The 14,911-nt window shown below is 31.1% G+C and overlaps 1 pseudogene; it reads right to left on the bottom strand.

Annotated features, from left to right (window-relative positions):
* Positions 1-7,559: 7,559 nt before the first annotated feature.
* On the bottom strand, positions 7,560-7,678 carry LOC149032408 (5S ribosomal RNA; annotated as a pseudogene).
* Positions 7,679-14,911: the final 7,233 nt, after the last annotated feature.

Here is a 14,911-nt window from a genome sequence, read left to right as displayed (position 1 = left end):
CTGAAAACATCAACGTTAAATGAGTGTTGGAAAAAGATATGGCTCTCTTCAGTTAAAATTGAAAACGTGCGTGAATCGTCACAAAATGAAATTGGTAGCATATTAGAACTTGCTAAATCATTTGGAGGCGAAGGTTTTGTGGATATGGTTATTGTGGACATTCAAGGTTTATTAGTGGAAGAAGTTAACGAAGTGGATTTGATGAAAATGATATCCGAAACTGTAAATCAAATTGATCCTGAGGACACTAGCACTGATGAATATTGTGCTGTTAATAAGTAAACATTAAAAATATAACAAGAAGGCCTAAACTTAGCTGAAAATCTTGAGTAATTTTTCTTGAATGCAGATCCTTCCAAAGAAAGGAGCCGAAAATTCAAAAGGAAGCATCAAAACTGTCTAGCTCCATACCGAGAAATTTACAATGACCTGATAATAAACACAAAGCAAAGTAAAAATACAGATTTTTTCAAGAGGGAAGAAGATGCAAGAACTTTAAATGAAGAAAAACGTTCTGAAAGTGAAGACGATATCATTCTACCGAAAAAACGTTCTCGGTTGATTAAACTGAGCAGTGACGACGGAGAAATTTATTAAATTAAAGTTACGTTATATATATATATATATATAAATTAAAATAATATTTTTTGTTTTCTATTGTTCATATATTTATATTTTTAATAAAAATTAAGTTTTTATTAAAAAAAAAAAGAAATATTTGTTTTTAAAAAATTTTCGGAACGTAACCTCCCTTTTTGCATTGGCTCTAAGTCTCAAACAACACGGTTTCAAATAACACGGCATTTTCTAGAAACCTATCTACCGTGTTATTGGAAGGAGATCTGTACTTTGTTTTAGAATATCTTAAATTTTTTCTCGTAACATGGAAACAAACAAAATACAGTCTTCCTTGACTTTCGCACATTCTACTTTCGCGCAATTCGTTATTTCGCACATTTCTAAATTTAACTGTTTAATCCTCTGCGATCGGATGTCCCCTCTCAGTGAATATCAGACTAGTCATCAGATTACAATGTTGTTCGGATAAAGAGAACAAAAAGTTTCACAGTCTTGCATTAGGACGTTTGTTAACGTTTTGTGTGTTTTGCTAATTTATCAGTTTAAGTTAAAATATTTCGTCCTTATAAATTTATGAACATGAGTCAGAAATGAAAAAACTGCAGTGTTGATACGAACAAAAAGAAATTAAGGACTCATAAATTTCATACGATTGAGATAAAGATGAAAATAATTAAAAGTTTTGAAAACGGTGAATCTTTTGTTTTAATCAGACGTTCGTACGGTGTAAACACATCTATGATATATTAAATTTGGAATACCAAGAGTAAAATTAGGGAATACGTTAAAAAATTGTAGATATATATCTACAAAGACTATTTCCAAAAGACACGGCATAGTGATTAATAAAATGGAAAGATCTTTATCAACATGGTGTAAACAGTGTAAACAAGAGAGCTAAGGCTCTTAGTTTGCATGAAGTTTGAAGACTAAATTAAATAAAGATTCTAACACTGTATTTCAAGCAAGTAATGTCTAGTTTAACAAATTTAAAATGAGATATTCTTTACATAATATTAAATTCACTGGAGAATCAGCCGATGCAGATAAAGATGCTACGAAAGAATTTATTTCCTTATTATCCAAAATTATTGCAGTTAGAGAATATTCTTCTAGTCAAATATTCAATGTAGATGAGACGAGTTTGTTTTGGAAAAAAATGTCTAATCGTACATTTTTATCGAAGATACAATCAGTTGCTCCTAGAAATAAGCCTTTAAAAAACCGATTGACATTATTTTTTGGTGAAAACTTAACTGGTGATTAAAAATGGAAGCCATTGTTAGTTTACCAAGCAGAAAATCCTAAAGCATTAAAAGGGAAAAATAAAGAATTGTTTCCGGTCATTTAGAAATCAAATAAAAATTCCTGGATTACTACGTTAACATTAAAGATTCATTCACACAGCATTTCGTGCCGACAGTTTAACAATATTGTAAAAAGAATAATTACAATTTAAAGCATTATTAATCTTAGACAATGCTCCAGGACACCCAAAATCTCTACAGAATTTATACCCAGAAATCAATGTTGTGTTTCTTCCTCCCAATACTACCTGCTTCATACAGCCCATGGACCAAACATTGATACCTACGTTTAAACGATATTATATGAGGACAATAATAACTAAGGCCATTAAAGCAAATGACAGGAAAGATGGGCCAACATTAACAGATTTTTGGAAAAATTATAATATATAGAACACAATAAATAATATTGGAGACTCGTGGACTGAAATAAAAGAGTCGACAATGAAAGGTTCCTGGAAACAATTACAGTCAACCCTCCTATAACGCGGTAAGTGCGTACCGCGTTATATAGAAACCGCGCTATAAGAAACTCGGATTTAACCGTACAAACCAGGCTAATTCGTAGCGCGTTCTATGGAGAACGTCTACCGCGTTGTATGGAAACCGCGCTATAAGAAACGCAGAATTAGTACAAATCACATCATTCGTACTGCGTTATATGGAGACCAATAAGGACAAGATAAATTATAATTATTTTTTTATTGAATTGAAGAGTTTATATAAAGAAATGATACCAAAACTAAACTAAAAAACTGTTAGAATTAAAACAGAATTTTAACCGATTTAGAATTTCGATTTTATCTTCAAGAGATATAAACTTTCTTTTTAACCCTTTCCTTGTTTCTTTCGTGTTTGACATGATGCAAATCTAGGATTAATAATTACTTTATTATTATTATATTAGAACAAATGAAGAATATTACTTACAGTATTGTAATATAATATATATAGGAGGGCTGTCGCATTTTCAGCTCCGCGTTATATGGAAACCGCCTTTCGTAAAGTCCTGTGGAAAATCCAATGTCCGCGGGCCGAATGGCTAGTTACTGACCACCGTAACAGCCAATGAGGAAGCCGGACACAACAAGGGATTTCACCTTTTTTATTTGCGATCTCTCGGAACAAATTTTATTCAACAATATACAGAATTTATATACAGAATTTATATACACACGCACAACGAGATACAGAACGATAAATTGATACGGAAGAGCGTGCAAGCGCAGTCGACTGATAAGCTTGGCGAATAAAATTGAACTCCTATCGAGAAATCCGTTGGATCGATGATCTCCGAGGAGCGAGGAGATGATCCGGGATGTTCGTCACTAGGCCCGACCAATCAGATTCCCAGGTTCAATTACGCCGCGAGTTCTGACCAATCGGCCGCCTCTACATCATGGTTTGGTTACAAAGCCGAGGCAGAAAGTATCGCTGCTAGACGCGCGCACCTCTAGTAGTTTTTGGATACGTCTGCCGAACCTGGCGCTGGCAGCCGCGAGATGTCGGCACCGTCCTGGTGCAAGACATCGGAGCTACGGATAGTCAACTATGGGGTGTCAGCACCGAGCAGGTGCGAGACGCCACAAGTCCCATACAAAGCTTGAAAACCGGCCCTCGAATGGGCCATCGCCGGGCGAAGGATGACAACTAGCTGCCGATCATTGGCGTCTTCTAATGGCCCATAGACTGCTGAATATACAAATGATAACCCCGGCCCATTAATGGTAATTGATCATCGGCCGATTAATGGGCCCCCAGCAATGGGCCACGTATCCCGGCTGATCCCCCACGTGTGGAATTCGTGAAAAAAATCGCTGGTACTAGACTGGGACCGTCGGGATTCGAACCACGGATCCTTCGCTTTCCGGGCGACTATGACTGCTCCTTAACCAATTGAGCTATCCAAAGCAATTGATTATATTACTCACGAATGCCTAAAAAGTTTGACATGGAGGCGCTCATCCCATAATTATTATTATTATTATTATTAATTATGTTATTATTATATTTCTTTTATGAATTACATAGTTAATAAGTTTTTAAGTAATAATTTAATTACTTAATTAGAATAGTTATTTAATAATTGTATAAAAATTTAACTGCCTGTCTGTATTCCAATTTTTATTAGTCTAGATAATGCAAGACACTGGACACACACACACACACACAAAGCTTAGTAGCCAGGAGTGGGGACCACGAATCAAAGACCGAGAATAGGAAGAAGAACTGTGTAGCTATATTGTGTCTCATTCTCTCGCAGGCTCAATCCTATATGTTTGTCTCTTTTTCTCCTATTATTTAGTCTCGCCCATTCTAAAGAACTTTTCACTTCAAAAATATTTAATAAAGATGTTATGTAACCACCGGTTTTATATCAGAAGACGGCGTTCACAACTTCAATTACAATATTTAAAAATCACTCAATAATTAGTTGTTCATAAGCAAATTAACTGAATTAATACTAGTAAATTTTTTTTACATTCGAAAAATACAAAATAATAATTTAAAAAAATATAAATTAAAAAAAACCTTTTCTTTCAAAATATTTTATTGATTATAAGCGCCAGTAATCAACCAAGATTGGGCCATTACTAATAGCCAATGCTTGGCCGAACGCTTGCAGTTGAATATCGGCCGATCATTTTTTCCGTCGACGGCGACTTCGTATGGGTAATCTTTTCTTTTAATCTCTGAATAGAGTTTTCTTTTCCAGATAATAAAATATAAAGAAAAGAACTGAATACTAGTTTCTTCGTCTACAAAATATCGTTTATTTACCGAAAATAATTAAATATAAAAATATCGTTTATTTGCCGAAAATATTATAACTTCGACAAAAAGAGCGTCTCCGTATAACGGAGACATAGCGACGAACGAGTTAATACATTCAAAAATACAAAATAATAATTTAAAAAAATATAAATTAAAAAAAAAAAACCTTTTCTAAAAAAATATTTTATTGATTATTGCGCCAGTAATCAACCAAGATTGGGCCATTACTAATAGCCAATGCTTGGCCGAACACTGGCAGTTGGACATCGGCCGATCTACGGCATTTTTTCCATCGACGGCGACTTTGTATGGGGTACCGCGTTATAGGAAGGCTGTCGCATTTTTCAGCTCCGCGGTTTATGAAAACCGCGTTCTGAGAGTACCGCCTTATAGGAGGGTTGACTGTATACACAGAAATGATGAGTGATTTTATAAATTTTGAAGAAACACCGGAAACTCTTTCAGATAAAATAGTTACCTTAATGAATGAACTAAACTTGGACATCAACAAAGAAGATGTTAATGAATTCAGTGAATCTCACTCGGCTGTCAAATGAATACCTAATTGAGCAACAATTGAGTAACAGTGAAGTACACAATGAAAGTGAGGAAGAGGAAGCTGATAAAAAAATCAAGACTTTGACAATTAAAAATATGAATGAAGCATCTTCAACTAACTCTTAAAAAAAGCACTTAACACGCCTCTTTAACTTCATTATGTATATATATACAGAGTGATTCTTGTAACGGAGACGGGTAATAACTTTTTTTTAAGTAAAATTCATTGATGCACCCGCTAGACGCAGTTGCACTTCTTTTTTAAATGGAACTTTATTTTTTTTTTTTTTTTTACACTATTCGATTCTTTTTTTTATTCTACGTTAAAAAGTATTAAATGAACGTCATTGAAATGTCAAAAGTTTACGAAATATTTGATTTCTTATATCAGTAATGTATTTTATTACATTGATTTGAATTGATATTGGAACAATACATTGTTTTACGCTCCTTTAAATCATCGACTGATATAAAAGGACGTGAATACACATCCATATCGTTATTAGATAGGACATACTTTACATGTGGGGGATGATATTAGAAAAATGCGTTTATGTAAATTTTTTCTTAGACAAGTATAACGAAGGGAACATTTTGCAGAAGGAATTTTTTGGACAGATGAATGCACTTTTACGAATAATGGAATGTTCAATAGACGCAATGAACAAACATGGTCTAAAGGAGCGTATAACAATGTATTGTTCCAATATCAATTAAAAAATGTAATGAAAAATGTAAAGAAACGTATTAGAAAATGTTTAGAATGCAATGGAGGAACATTCGAACACTTATTGTAATAAAATACATAGCTGATATAAAACTTCAAATATCTCGTAAACTATTGACATTTCGATGACCATCACTAAATACTTTTTAACGCAGGATAAAAAAAGGAATTGAATAGTGTAAAAAAAAATACAAAGTTCCATTTAAAAGAAAAGTGCAACTGCATCTAGCGGGTGCATCGATGCATTTTCAAAAAAAGTAAGTTCATAAAAGTTGACATTTGTGGTGCCATATAACTTTTTCCTTTATGATTTTTTTCGATTGTTACTTAAAAGAAGGTATTACCGGCCCGGTTACAAGAATCACCCTGTATGTACTTACTTATTATTTATACCAGTGGTTCCCAAACTTTTTTGTCCTATCGCCCCCTTTCCAGAAAAAATATTACTTATCGCCTCCCACCTGAAAATTAATTTTTTGGTTTTCCGTTTATTTTGTAGTAACTCAAAAAAGAAAACTCAAAAATTCATCGTCCTTCTTTCCTCCCTGCAAATGCGCCTGTGGCCATCATCATCGCCCCCCTGACTCTCTTCATCGCATCGCCCACTTTGGGAACTACTGATTTATACTATACCATACTATACTGATAAAATAAATATATCAATTTACCAGTTTAGTAATTTTTAAAATAGGTTTATTATTTTATTGCAATTTAATTTCAAATTAAAAATTTAGAAATATTTCTAAAACAATAAAGTATTCTTCTACGATAAAATAAATATATATCATTTTAAAAGCTTGGTAATTCCTTAAATAGATTTTCTGTTTAATGGAATTTTAAAGCTTTTTTTTACAATCAAATAACAATTTATTTACAATTTATAATATAAGACAAGTTAGAATACTATTGTGTGATTTGCTGTATATTTAAATATATTTTATATTTAAATTTCGTGTAGGAATTTGTACTTTCATTTTGTACAATTCCAAATTAATGAAATAACTTTAAAGACCTTGAAGATATTTAAATGGTTTTATATCACGTACGAACGTGAGGTTTACTTTCGAGATAACTGTGTGTTGGATATCTTAAAACTTTTCTCGTAAAACATATCTATCTTTCGTACGACGACATTAAAGATTTGTTCTTTGTTTGCTAAGGTTTTTCCGAATATGTCGACTATTTGATATATTTATAGGTTATATCAATTTTTTCCTCAGAGTTTATATATTAGAATACATGCAGTTGGTATAAAAAGTATTCGTACACCAATCAATTTGAAATAAAAGTTTGTAAAATTGTCGTTTATTAACTAATTTTTTACAAACAATGAATTTGTACATATTCTTGAGAGTTTCTCCAGTAGATATTATGAATTAAAAATTTTTTTAAAATAAATAAAAGTATTGACAAGGAAAACGAAAAAATCGGCAGAGACATACAAGCAATAAGTATTCGTACAGTTCTTATTTCGAATTATTTACCAAATAGTTTTTATATAAACCATTATGTAAACACAAAAAAGAAAAAAATGTTAAATTAAATTTGATTTTGACGATGATTTTTTTACCATTCATTGATAAGAAAAATAGAATAAAAAAAGAAAAAAAAAGTGTTAACAGCACACGGTGTTCCCAAGCGGTCACCCATCCTAGTACTAACCGTGCTCAGTGATGCTAAACTTAAGTGATCGGATGAGATCTTGTGTTTTCATCACGGTATGGCTGTTAACAATAAATGAGAATATACTATATGTATTTTCCTTATACTTCGTAATATTAAGTATAAACATATACATATGTGTAGATCACAGCACGTTAGGAGTGAAACCTTGAAATAACCAAGCTTCAAGAAAATGAGACAAATGCACAGTATCAGAAGTAAGCTTATTGTAGGGGGTTCTTTTATTATAATATTGTAACCACACACACACACACACACACACATATATATATATATATAAAATAACTAGGGGTGCCCCGGCCACGCGTTGCTGTGGCTAATAAATATATAGATAGATCTAAATCTACGCACATAACATTTGTCTTCTTTTTCTCTTTTTTCTTAATATCGAACCAACTGCTCATGAGCGGTAACATAAGATCACCACTTACTTCACATCATATAATTTTACATTGTCTGAATATAGGCACATAACATTTGTCTTTTTTTTTCTCTCTTTTTTCTTAATATCCTTTTAAAGGAAAAATAATTATGGTGGATCACCCTTATCACTCAGGGGTATAAGAAATATACGAAAAAACTATTCTCATACCTACCGAATATACACAAAAAATTTCATATAAATCGGTCAAGTTGTTTTGGAGAATAAGAATAACCAACACTGTGACAGGGAAATTTTATAGAGATAAGATATATTATATTAATATTATTATATATTGAATTGTGTGTGTATAAAATAATATTATATTATTAATCATATATATATTAAGAATTAATATAAGATATTATCAAAAAATATTAATATAAATTTGATCTTGACGATGATATTTTTTTATCATTTATTATAAAAAAAATAGAATAAAAAAAGAAAAAAAAGTGTTAACAGCACACGGTGTTCCCAAGCAGTCACCCATCCAAGTATTAACCGTGCCCAGTGATGCTTAACTTAAGCGATCGGACGAGAACTTGTTTTTTTTTTTTTAATTGATGTTTATTTTCTCTTTTATAAAAATACATTTTTTCTTTTACATATATGGTGTTTGAAAATACATCACAAAAATATACCATAAATCTTACTGTCTATATTTATTAACTTAGTCTAGTGAACGCGTTAATAAACTAAATTTATTTATTATTCCAGTAACATAATACTAAAACTAGTATAATTTTCAGTCAATTATTTTGATTATCACTTTTATGTTTCCAAGTTTTGGAGAAAAAACAGAGATCCTGTTTACGAATAAACTATCCCTCTGCAAAAAACCTGTTCTAACCGTTACTTTATATTAATTTTTTAATCTTACCTTTTGCTCACTATTTAGCTTATTTTAGATACGAATTATTTAATAAAAAAGGATAAATATAAATATAATTATACAGTATAGTGAACTCTTAACAAGAAATCTTAAAAACCTACTATTTACATATGTACAAGAATACTAATGCTTAATATCACAACTTTTGTGGTTTAGAGAAACTGAGTCTATTACTTCTTTCTATCCCTTATAACTAAGTCATATCTTTTTTTTAATTCTTGTATAGAGTTATCCTCATTACTGATCCATCAAGATTTTTTAGATAATCTTGAGAAGTCCATAATATCTTTCTTTGGTAATGCTGTCTAGTATCTAAGATTAACTTCTTGTTTATTTCTTATTCTGTCTGTATAAGTAATTTTTTTATTGGCTTTATTTCTAAAAATGTGGTATATTATTGGTACATTATTTTGGTTTTGTATTAATCCATCCTGGTTCATATTTATAAAAGCTTCAGGGGAAATAAATTCTGATTCAAACGATCTTTCATGATATTGTCTATTCGGGTATACACTTGATCTTATTAGATTATTATTATCTATCTTTTTTATATTAGCAAAATAATTTCGAGTGAGCTTGATAATAAAATTATCAATTCTATTAATATTGACTTTTCTATATAGTGTATCATTGCTGATATATTTTTTATATCCTGTGTCTGCGGACCTGTACAAATTATAACAAGCACGTAAACATTTTCTTTCAAATACTCTGAGTTTTTCAGCAGTTGAGTCATTAAAGTTCATCCATACAGGGCAGGCATACGTTATTATAGGTCTTATTAGAAGCTGATAACATATTTCTTTGATCTTAGGATATAGGTGCCTCGAATAAAAGATTCTGCAGTTTGCCATGAAGGCCTTTTTTGCTTTGCTAAGTTGGATGTCTATATGTTTGGTAAGTTTTATCCTTTCGTCTAAATTTATTCTCAAATATTTAACTGCATACTTGTGAGGAATTTCTATTTCTTCTCCAGTCTCTTCATTTTCTATTTTTATTTGAAAATCTCTCCAATTTCTTGCCGATTTGGCAATTTCGTTTAAATTCCTTTGGAATAAAATTGTCTCACATTTCTGCGGGTTAGCTTTCAGTCTCCAAGTTTTATAATATTTAATTATTTGATTTACCTTAATTTCTAGTTTTTTTTTTGATTTCAGATGGTGTATTCCCTGTAATATATACTATAAAATCATCAGTGAATGCTAATGCTGATGTATCTTCCTCTTCGTTCGTACCATATAAATGCAATATGTCGCTATTATACACGTTGAAGAATATCGGTGCATTCACTGTTCCTTGTTGCAGACTATCCTTTATTATGAATTCTTTACCCGAGGTATGAGTCCCATCTGTGATTATAAAAGTTCTGTTATCGAACATATCCATAAGTAAGTAAATTAGTTTACTAGGAAATTTCTTTTTTAACATTTTGTACAATAGCCCCTTAATCCAGACAGAATCAAAGGCCTTCTCGAGATCAATTAAACAGGCACCAACCATTTTCTTGCCATTGAGAGCCCAACATAAGTCTGCAAGAAATTTGTGAATGGCGTGCACTTTTGAGTGTTTATATTTGAATCCAAATTGATGATCTGGTATTGTTTTATTTATTGTTGTAATGTGATTAATTATAGTATTAATGACTATTTCAAATAATTTACTTATATTAGACATTAGGCAAATTGGTCTATATTTGTTAACATTATTCCTTTCTTTATTGGGTTTTAAAAATGGCATTACTTTTCCCTTTTTCCAACCTACTGGATAATATGCATTATTAAGAATGTTATTAAATAATATTACATAGCACTCTATTACATTATCAGGGAAATGTTTAATCACTATGTTAGGAATGTTATCTACTCCTGAAGATGTTTTATTATTTAATTTGCTAATTATTTTACTAAGTTGTTGTCTATTACAGAGGTATGTTAAATTCTCCTTTAAGGATTTATTTTTCGGATCGTTTGCTTTATTTTCACTGTTGAATTCACAGATGCCATTCCACTTTTTTCTGTCTTCATTTAATTTATCATATTCTCTGTTGATTATATTGTCCAATCTTGATTCATCCTTTATTTCTTTTGTTTTATAAACTCTTTCCAGGTGTGCCCCAATTAAGTCCAATTTTTGGATCCAGTCACTTACTACATAATGATCATCAGTTTGGTCGATCTCCGATGTTTTGATTTCTATTCTGTCTATAGTTTCCTGGTCTTTTTTTGATAAGAGTAGGTTGCCTATCGAGGTAGTTTGTTTACTTCTAAATTGTTTATTAAGTTTTGGAAAAAAGGAGGAGGAATCGTTATGTTTAATTTTTTTTGCAGCGTTAGTCCAAAACTGATTATAAGAAACAATGTATTCTTTTTTAATAAGCTCAAAGATTTGTTTCAATAATATGTTAGTTAGCTCAATCTCAGCTCTATTTTTTCTCTGATCCTTTTTAAAGCTTCTCATAATAGAATTAAGTGTCGACTTAGTTTTTAACATTTTTTTGATTTTATTGTTTTTATATTTTTCCATGCTATTCTCATAATGATATTTAGGTATACTTTTTTCCATACTACCTTCTATAAAATTCTCTAATTCCTTTATATAAAAATCTATTTCTGTATTTTTTAAATTTCTGTCTACTGGAATATTGATATTGAAGTCTTTCGCTGCTTCTTTTTGAATTTAATTCAATTAGTTTTTCTGAATACGTATCTCTCCTTATTTATATCATTTATTGGTAATTCGTTAGAGAAATGATCTAAATTGATGGGCACTATCAAAGCACGGTGGTCACTTTCATAATCTGCTGTTATAATTTTATCTTCTCCGTTTAGATTGATCGATAATCTAGAATCAATAATAATAACATCAAGAAAAGACTTTCCATACACATACGTTTCTTGGTCCGGTCCTTTTATGTTGCATCTATTTATTGTATTATTTTCATCGATCCAAGTTTTTAATATTTTTCCTCTCTCGTTACTCATGCAATCTCCCCAATCTAAATGTCTAGCATTTAGATCCCCTGCCAGAATATAATAGTTTGAGGGATTGCTTAAATCCAGTATCATAAATAGTTTTTCTAATTCTACGATAAAGTATTTCTTATTAATGCTGCTAGTTGCATATGCACTTATTATAATAAGATTCTCGTCCTTGAGTTTTAAGGAGATTGCAGTCGCTTCTAATATTTCATTGTTATAGGTTTTGCAATTTACCTGTTTACATGAGATATTTCGTTTATGTAGAATTGCAACACCCCCGCCTTGTACCGAGTTATGTCTATCTTGCCTTATCAATACGTAGTTTTCGAATTGCATCTTATGTTTCTCATTAAGTCTAGTTTCGTTCAAGAGAAATATATCAGGATTGTGTATTTTATTAAAATCTAACAGATAATTTCTTCTTTCATTGGAAATAATTGAGTTTACATTTATAGCAATTACTTGTAGTGTACTTTTGAACAAACATTTTTTTTATCGTTGTTATTATTTACTCTATCCATTCTAAGTTTAGTCTTCTTAGTATAAAGTCAATTTTTCTGGTATTAATATCTACTTGATTTACAATATTATCTAATTTGATCGAGAGGGTGTTTATTATATCATTTTTAAATAAAGACAATATACTAGTAATATCATTTTGGTTATTCATTTGGTTATGCTGTATGTTATCTTGATAGTTATAATTAATTCTCTCTTGAAAATTATAAATTTTATTTCTTCTATTATCAGATTTGGAGACTGCTTCTGCATAAGTTAACCCAGGGTTTACTGTTTTGGATATTCTTCTAATTTTTTCCATTCTTCTATTTTTTTCTTCCTCCTTTTGTAGATTAACTGTTTTTTGCGCAAATTTTAAGAAATCACATCCTCTGTATGACGCCGGATGTCCAATCGAACCGCAATTCACACATTGTACTTCCTCGCTAGGATTTTGGTTATTTAATTGGCATTCACCAGGATTATGTTTTTTAGTACATTTAACACAACGGTATTCTAGATTGCAATTCGAACTCGTATGTTCCACTCGTTGGCATCTATGGCATTGATAAATTTTCGGGTTTCTGAAAGGTTCCTATGTAATTATTTGATTAAACAGTTTGTTTATTTGTATAAGATTCTTTGTTTTGCTTTCTCCTGTCAGATTCACTAAAAGTATTGGGTTTAAAGATGTTTCATTACCTTTATTATTTTTTAAAATTGACACTTTTGTAATTTCTATCTCCTTTACGTTTAGTGCTTTCAATTCATTCTTAACTTCATCTACATTGTAGCTGCAACAGATACCTTTTAGAACCAAAGTTTTCTGCTTCATACTCTTTGGTGTGTATGTGTAAAATTTTATTGATTTTTCTTTCAAGATATTCATTATTTTCCCATAGTTTTCTAAGTCATAGGTATATATTGTTGTATTATTTGAGTTATTTGTTCTTAAACCATATCTCATTTCCGCATGATTCTTAAGAATCATGTTAAGCTTTTTAGCATCAATGTCTATAGTATGAATAGACGGTGGTTTGTTGCCCCTTTTTTTGTTTTCGTTTTGCTCACTAGATTTGTAATCATTGTTCTGTATTGTTATTTCAGAGGAATAATTAGGTTTAGTATTCTCTGATAGTTTATCAAATTTATTACTTACTGAGACTGTATTTAAAGGCGTAAGAGCTATTTTGTTTTGCTTCTCTGAAGATAAAGATTTTTTCGGAATTTCCCATATTTTTGAATCGCAACCCACCTCGTCGGATCATAGATGATCGTCATCATCCATCACTGTTTCACTTCATTGTGAATATTTATGTTAGAATCACTTTTGTGTGTATTAAGTGCAGTTGGACGTATTGTTGTTCTTTGTACATGGTTAGGTTGAGTAAGGCACTGAGATTTATTGTTTCCTAATTCTCTAATTACTCGTTGGTATTGCTTTTCCAGACTCTCAGACAGAGCTATTTTTGCCGGTTTTTGTCTACCACCGTTAGTTACATCACTTTCATGAGTGAATTCCCTATTCTTTCTCTTCTGCGAACTTTTAAGGTTAGGTCTATCTTTATATAAACTAACGTTACATTTTATATTGGAATCGTCTTCATCCAACATTATAGAAGATAAATTGCTTCCATTATTATCAATAAATACAAGATAACAGTAAAAAACTGAAAACTACTATTACTTAATACTGTTTATTTACTACACGAACTAAGCACGTCTTTACGATTTGAGCGCCGTCACGAGACTCCAGAACTTGTGTTTTCATCACGGTATGGCCGTTAACGATAAATGAAAATATACTAAATGTACTTGTTATGTACTCCCTAACTTCAAGTATAAAAAAGAAAATATTGATTTTGAGGCTACTAGGTTTGTATATCATAAATGTAGGATTCTGGTTTGGGTTAGAGATGCTAGGTTAACATACTCCCAGTTTAATCCTACTGATAAGATATATTTAAAATAGGTATTAGAAAAATATATAATAGTGCTTCACAATCATAGGATAACAACAGATATAAACCATTGAATAACGGCTGATGACGAATTGCGACTACGCGACTACCCTCTGACTCATCCCCGTCCCTTTATATTCATCGGTATGCTGTTCTTGAATTTTCCAAACGCCCGGTCCGATGCAATAAACGAAGCATTGATATCGCTTAAAAACCTTCCAACTCACACAGAATTACACACACAACTTACACAACTTACAAAGCAGACCACACACCGTCTTTCTTTATTCCTACTATAGGTTCGTTTGTCACTTATGTTACCTACTTGCTTATCAATGTTTATTTTTCTCCACTTAAAACTCTTCTACTTATGCAGGATCTTTTACTTAACTATCCCAGCTTAAATATATCGCATATTTCCTACGACATTTTTCTTTTAAGTCTTTTTCTTTTTGATTTTTTTGATTCCCTTTCACACACACAAAATTTAGATGAGTAGTAAATTGTTTTGTATGTTAGTTCATAATTT

This window comes from Polistes dominula, unplaced genomic scaffold (assembly GCF_049000335.1).
Source record: "Polistes dominula isolate Pdom_NZ unplaced genomic scaffold, Pdom_raw_medaka scaffold_35, whole genome shotgun sequence".
NCBI classification, from domain to species: Eukaryota; Metazoa; Arthropoda; class Insecta; order Hymenoptera; family Vespidae; genus Polistes; species Polistes dominula.
The sequence above is the reverse complement of the archived record's forward strand: the minus strand, read 5'-3'. Positions and strand labels throughout refer to the sequence as shown.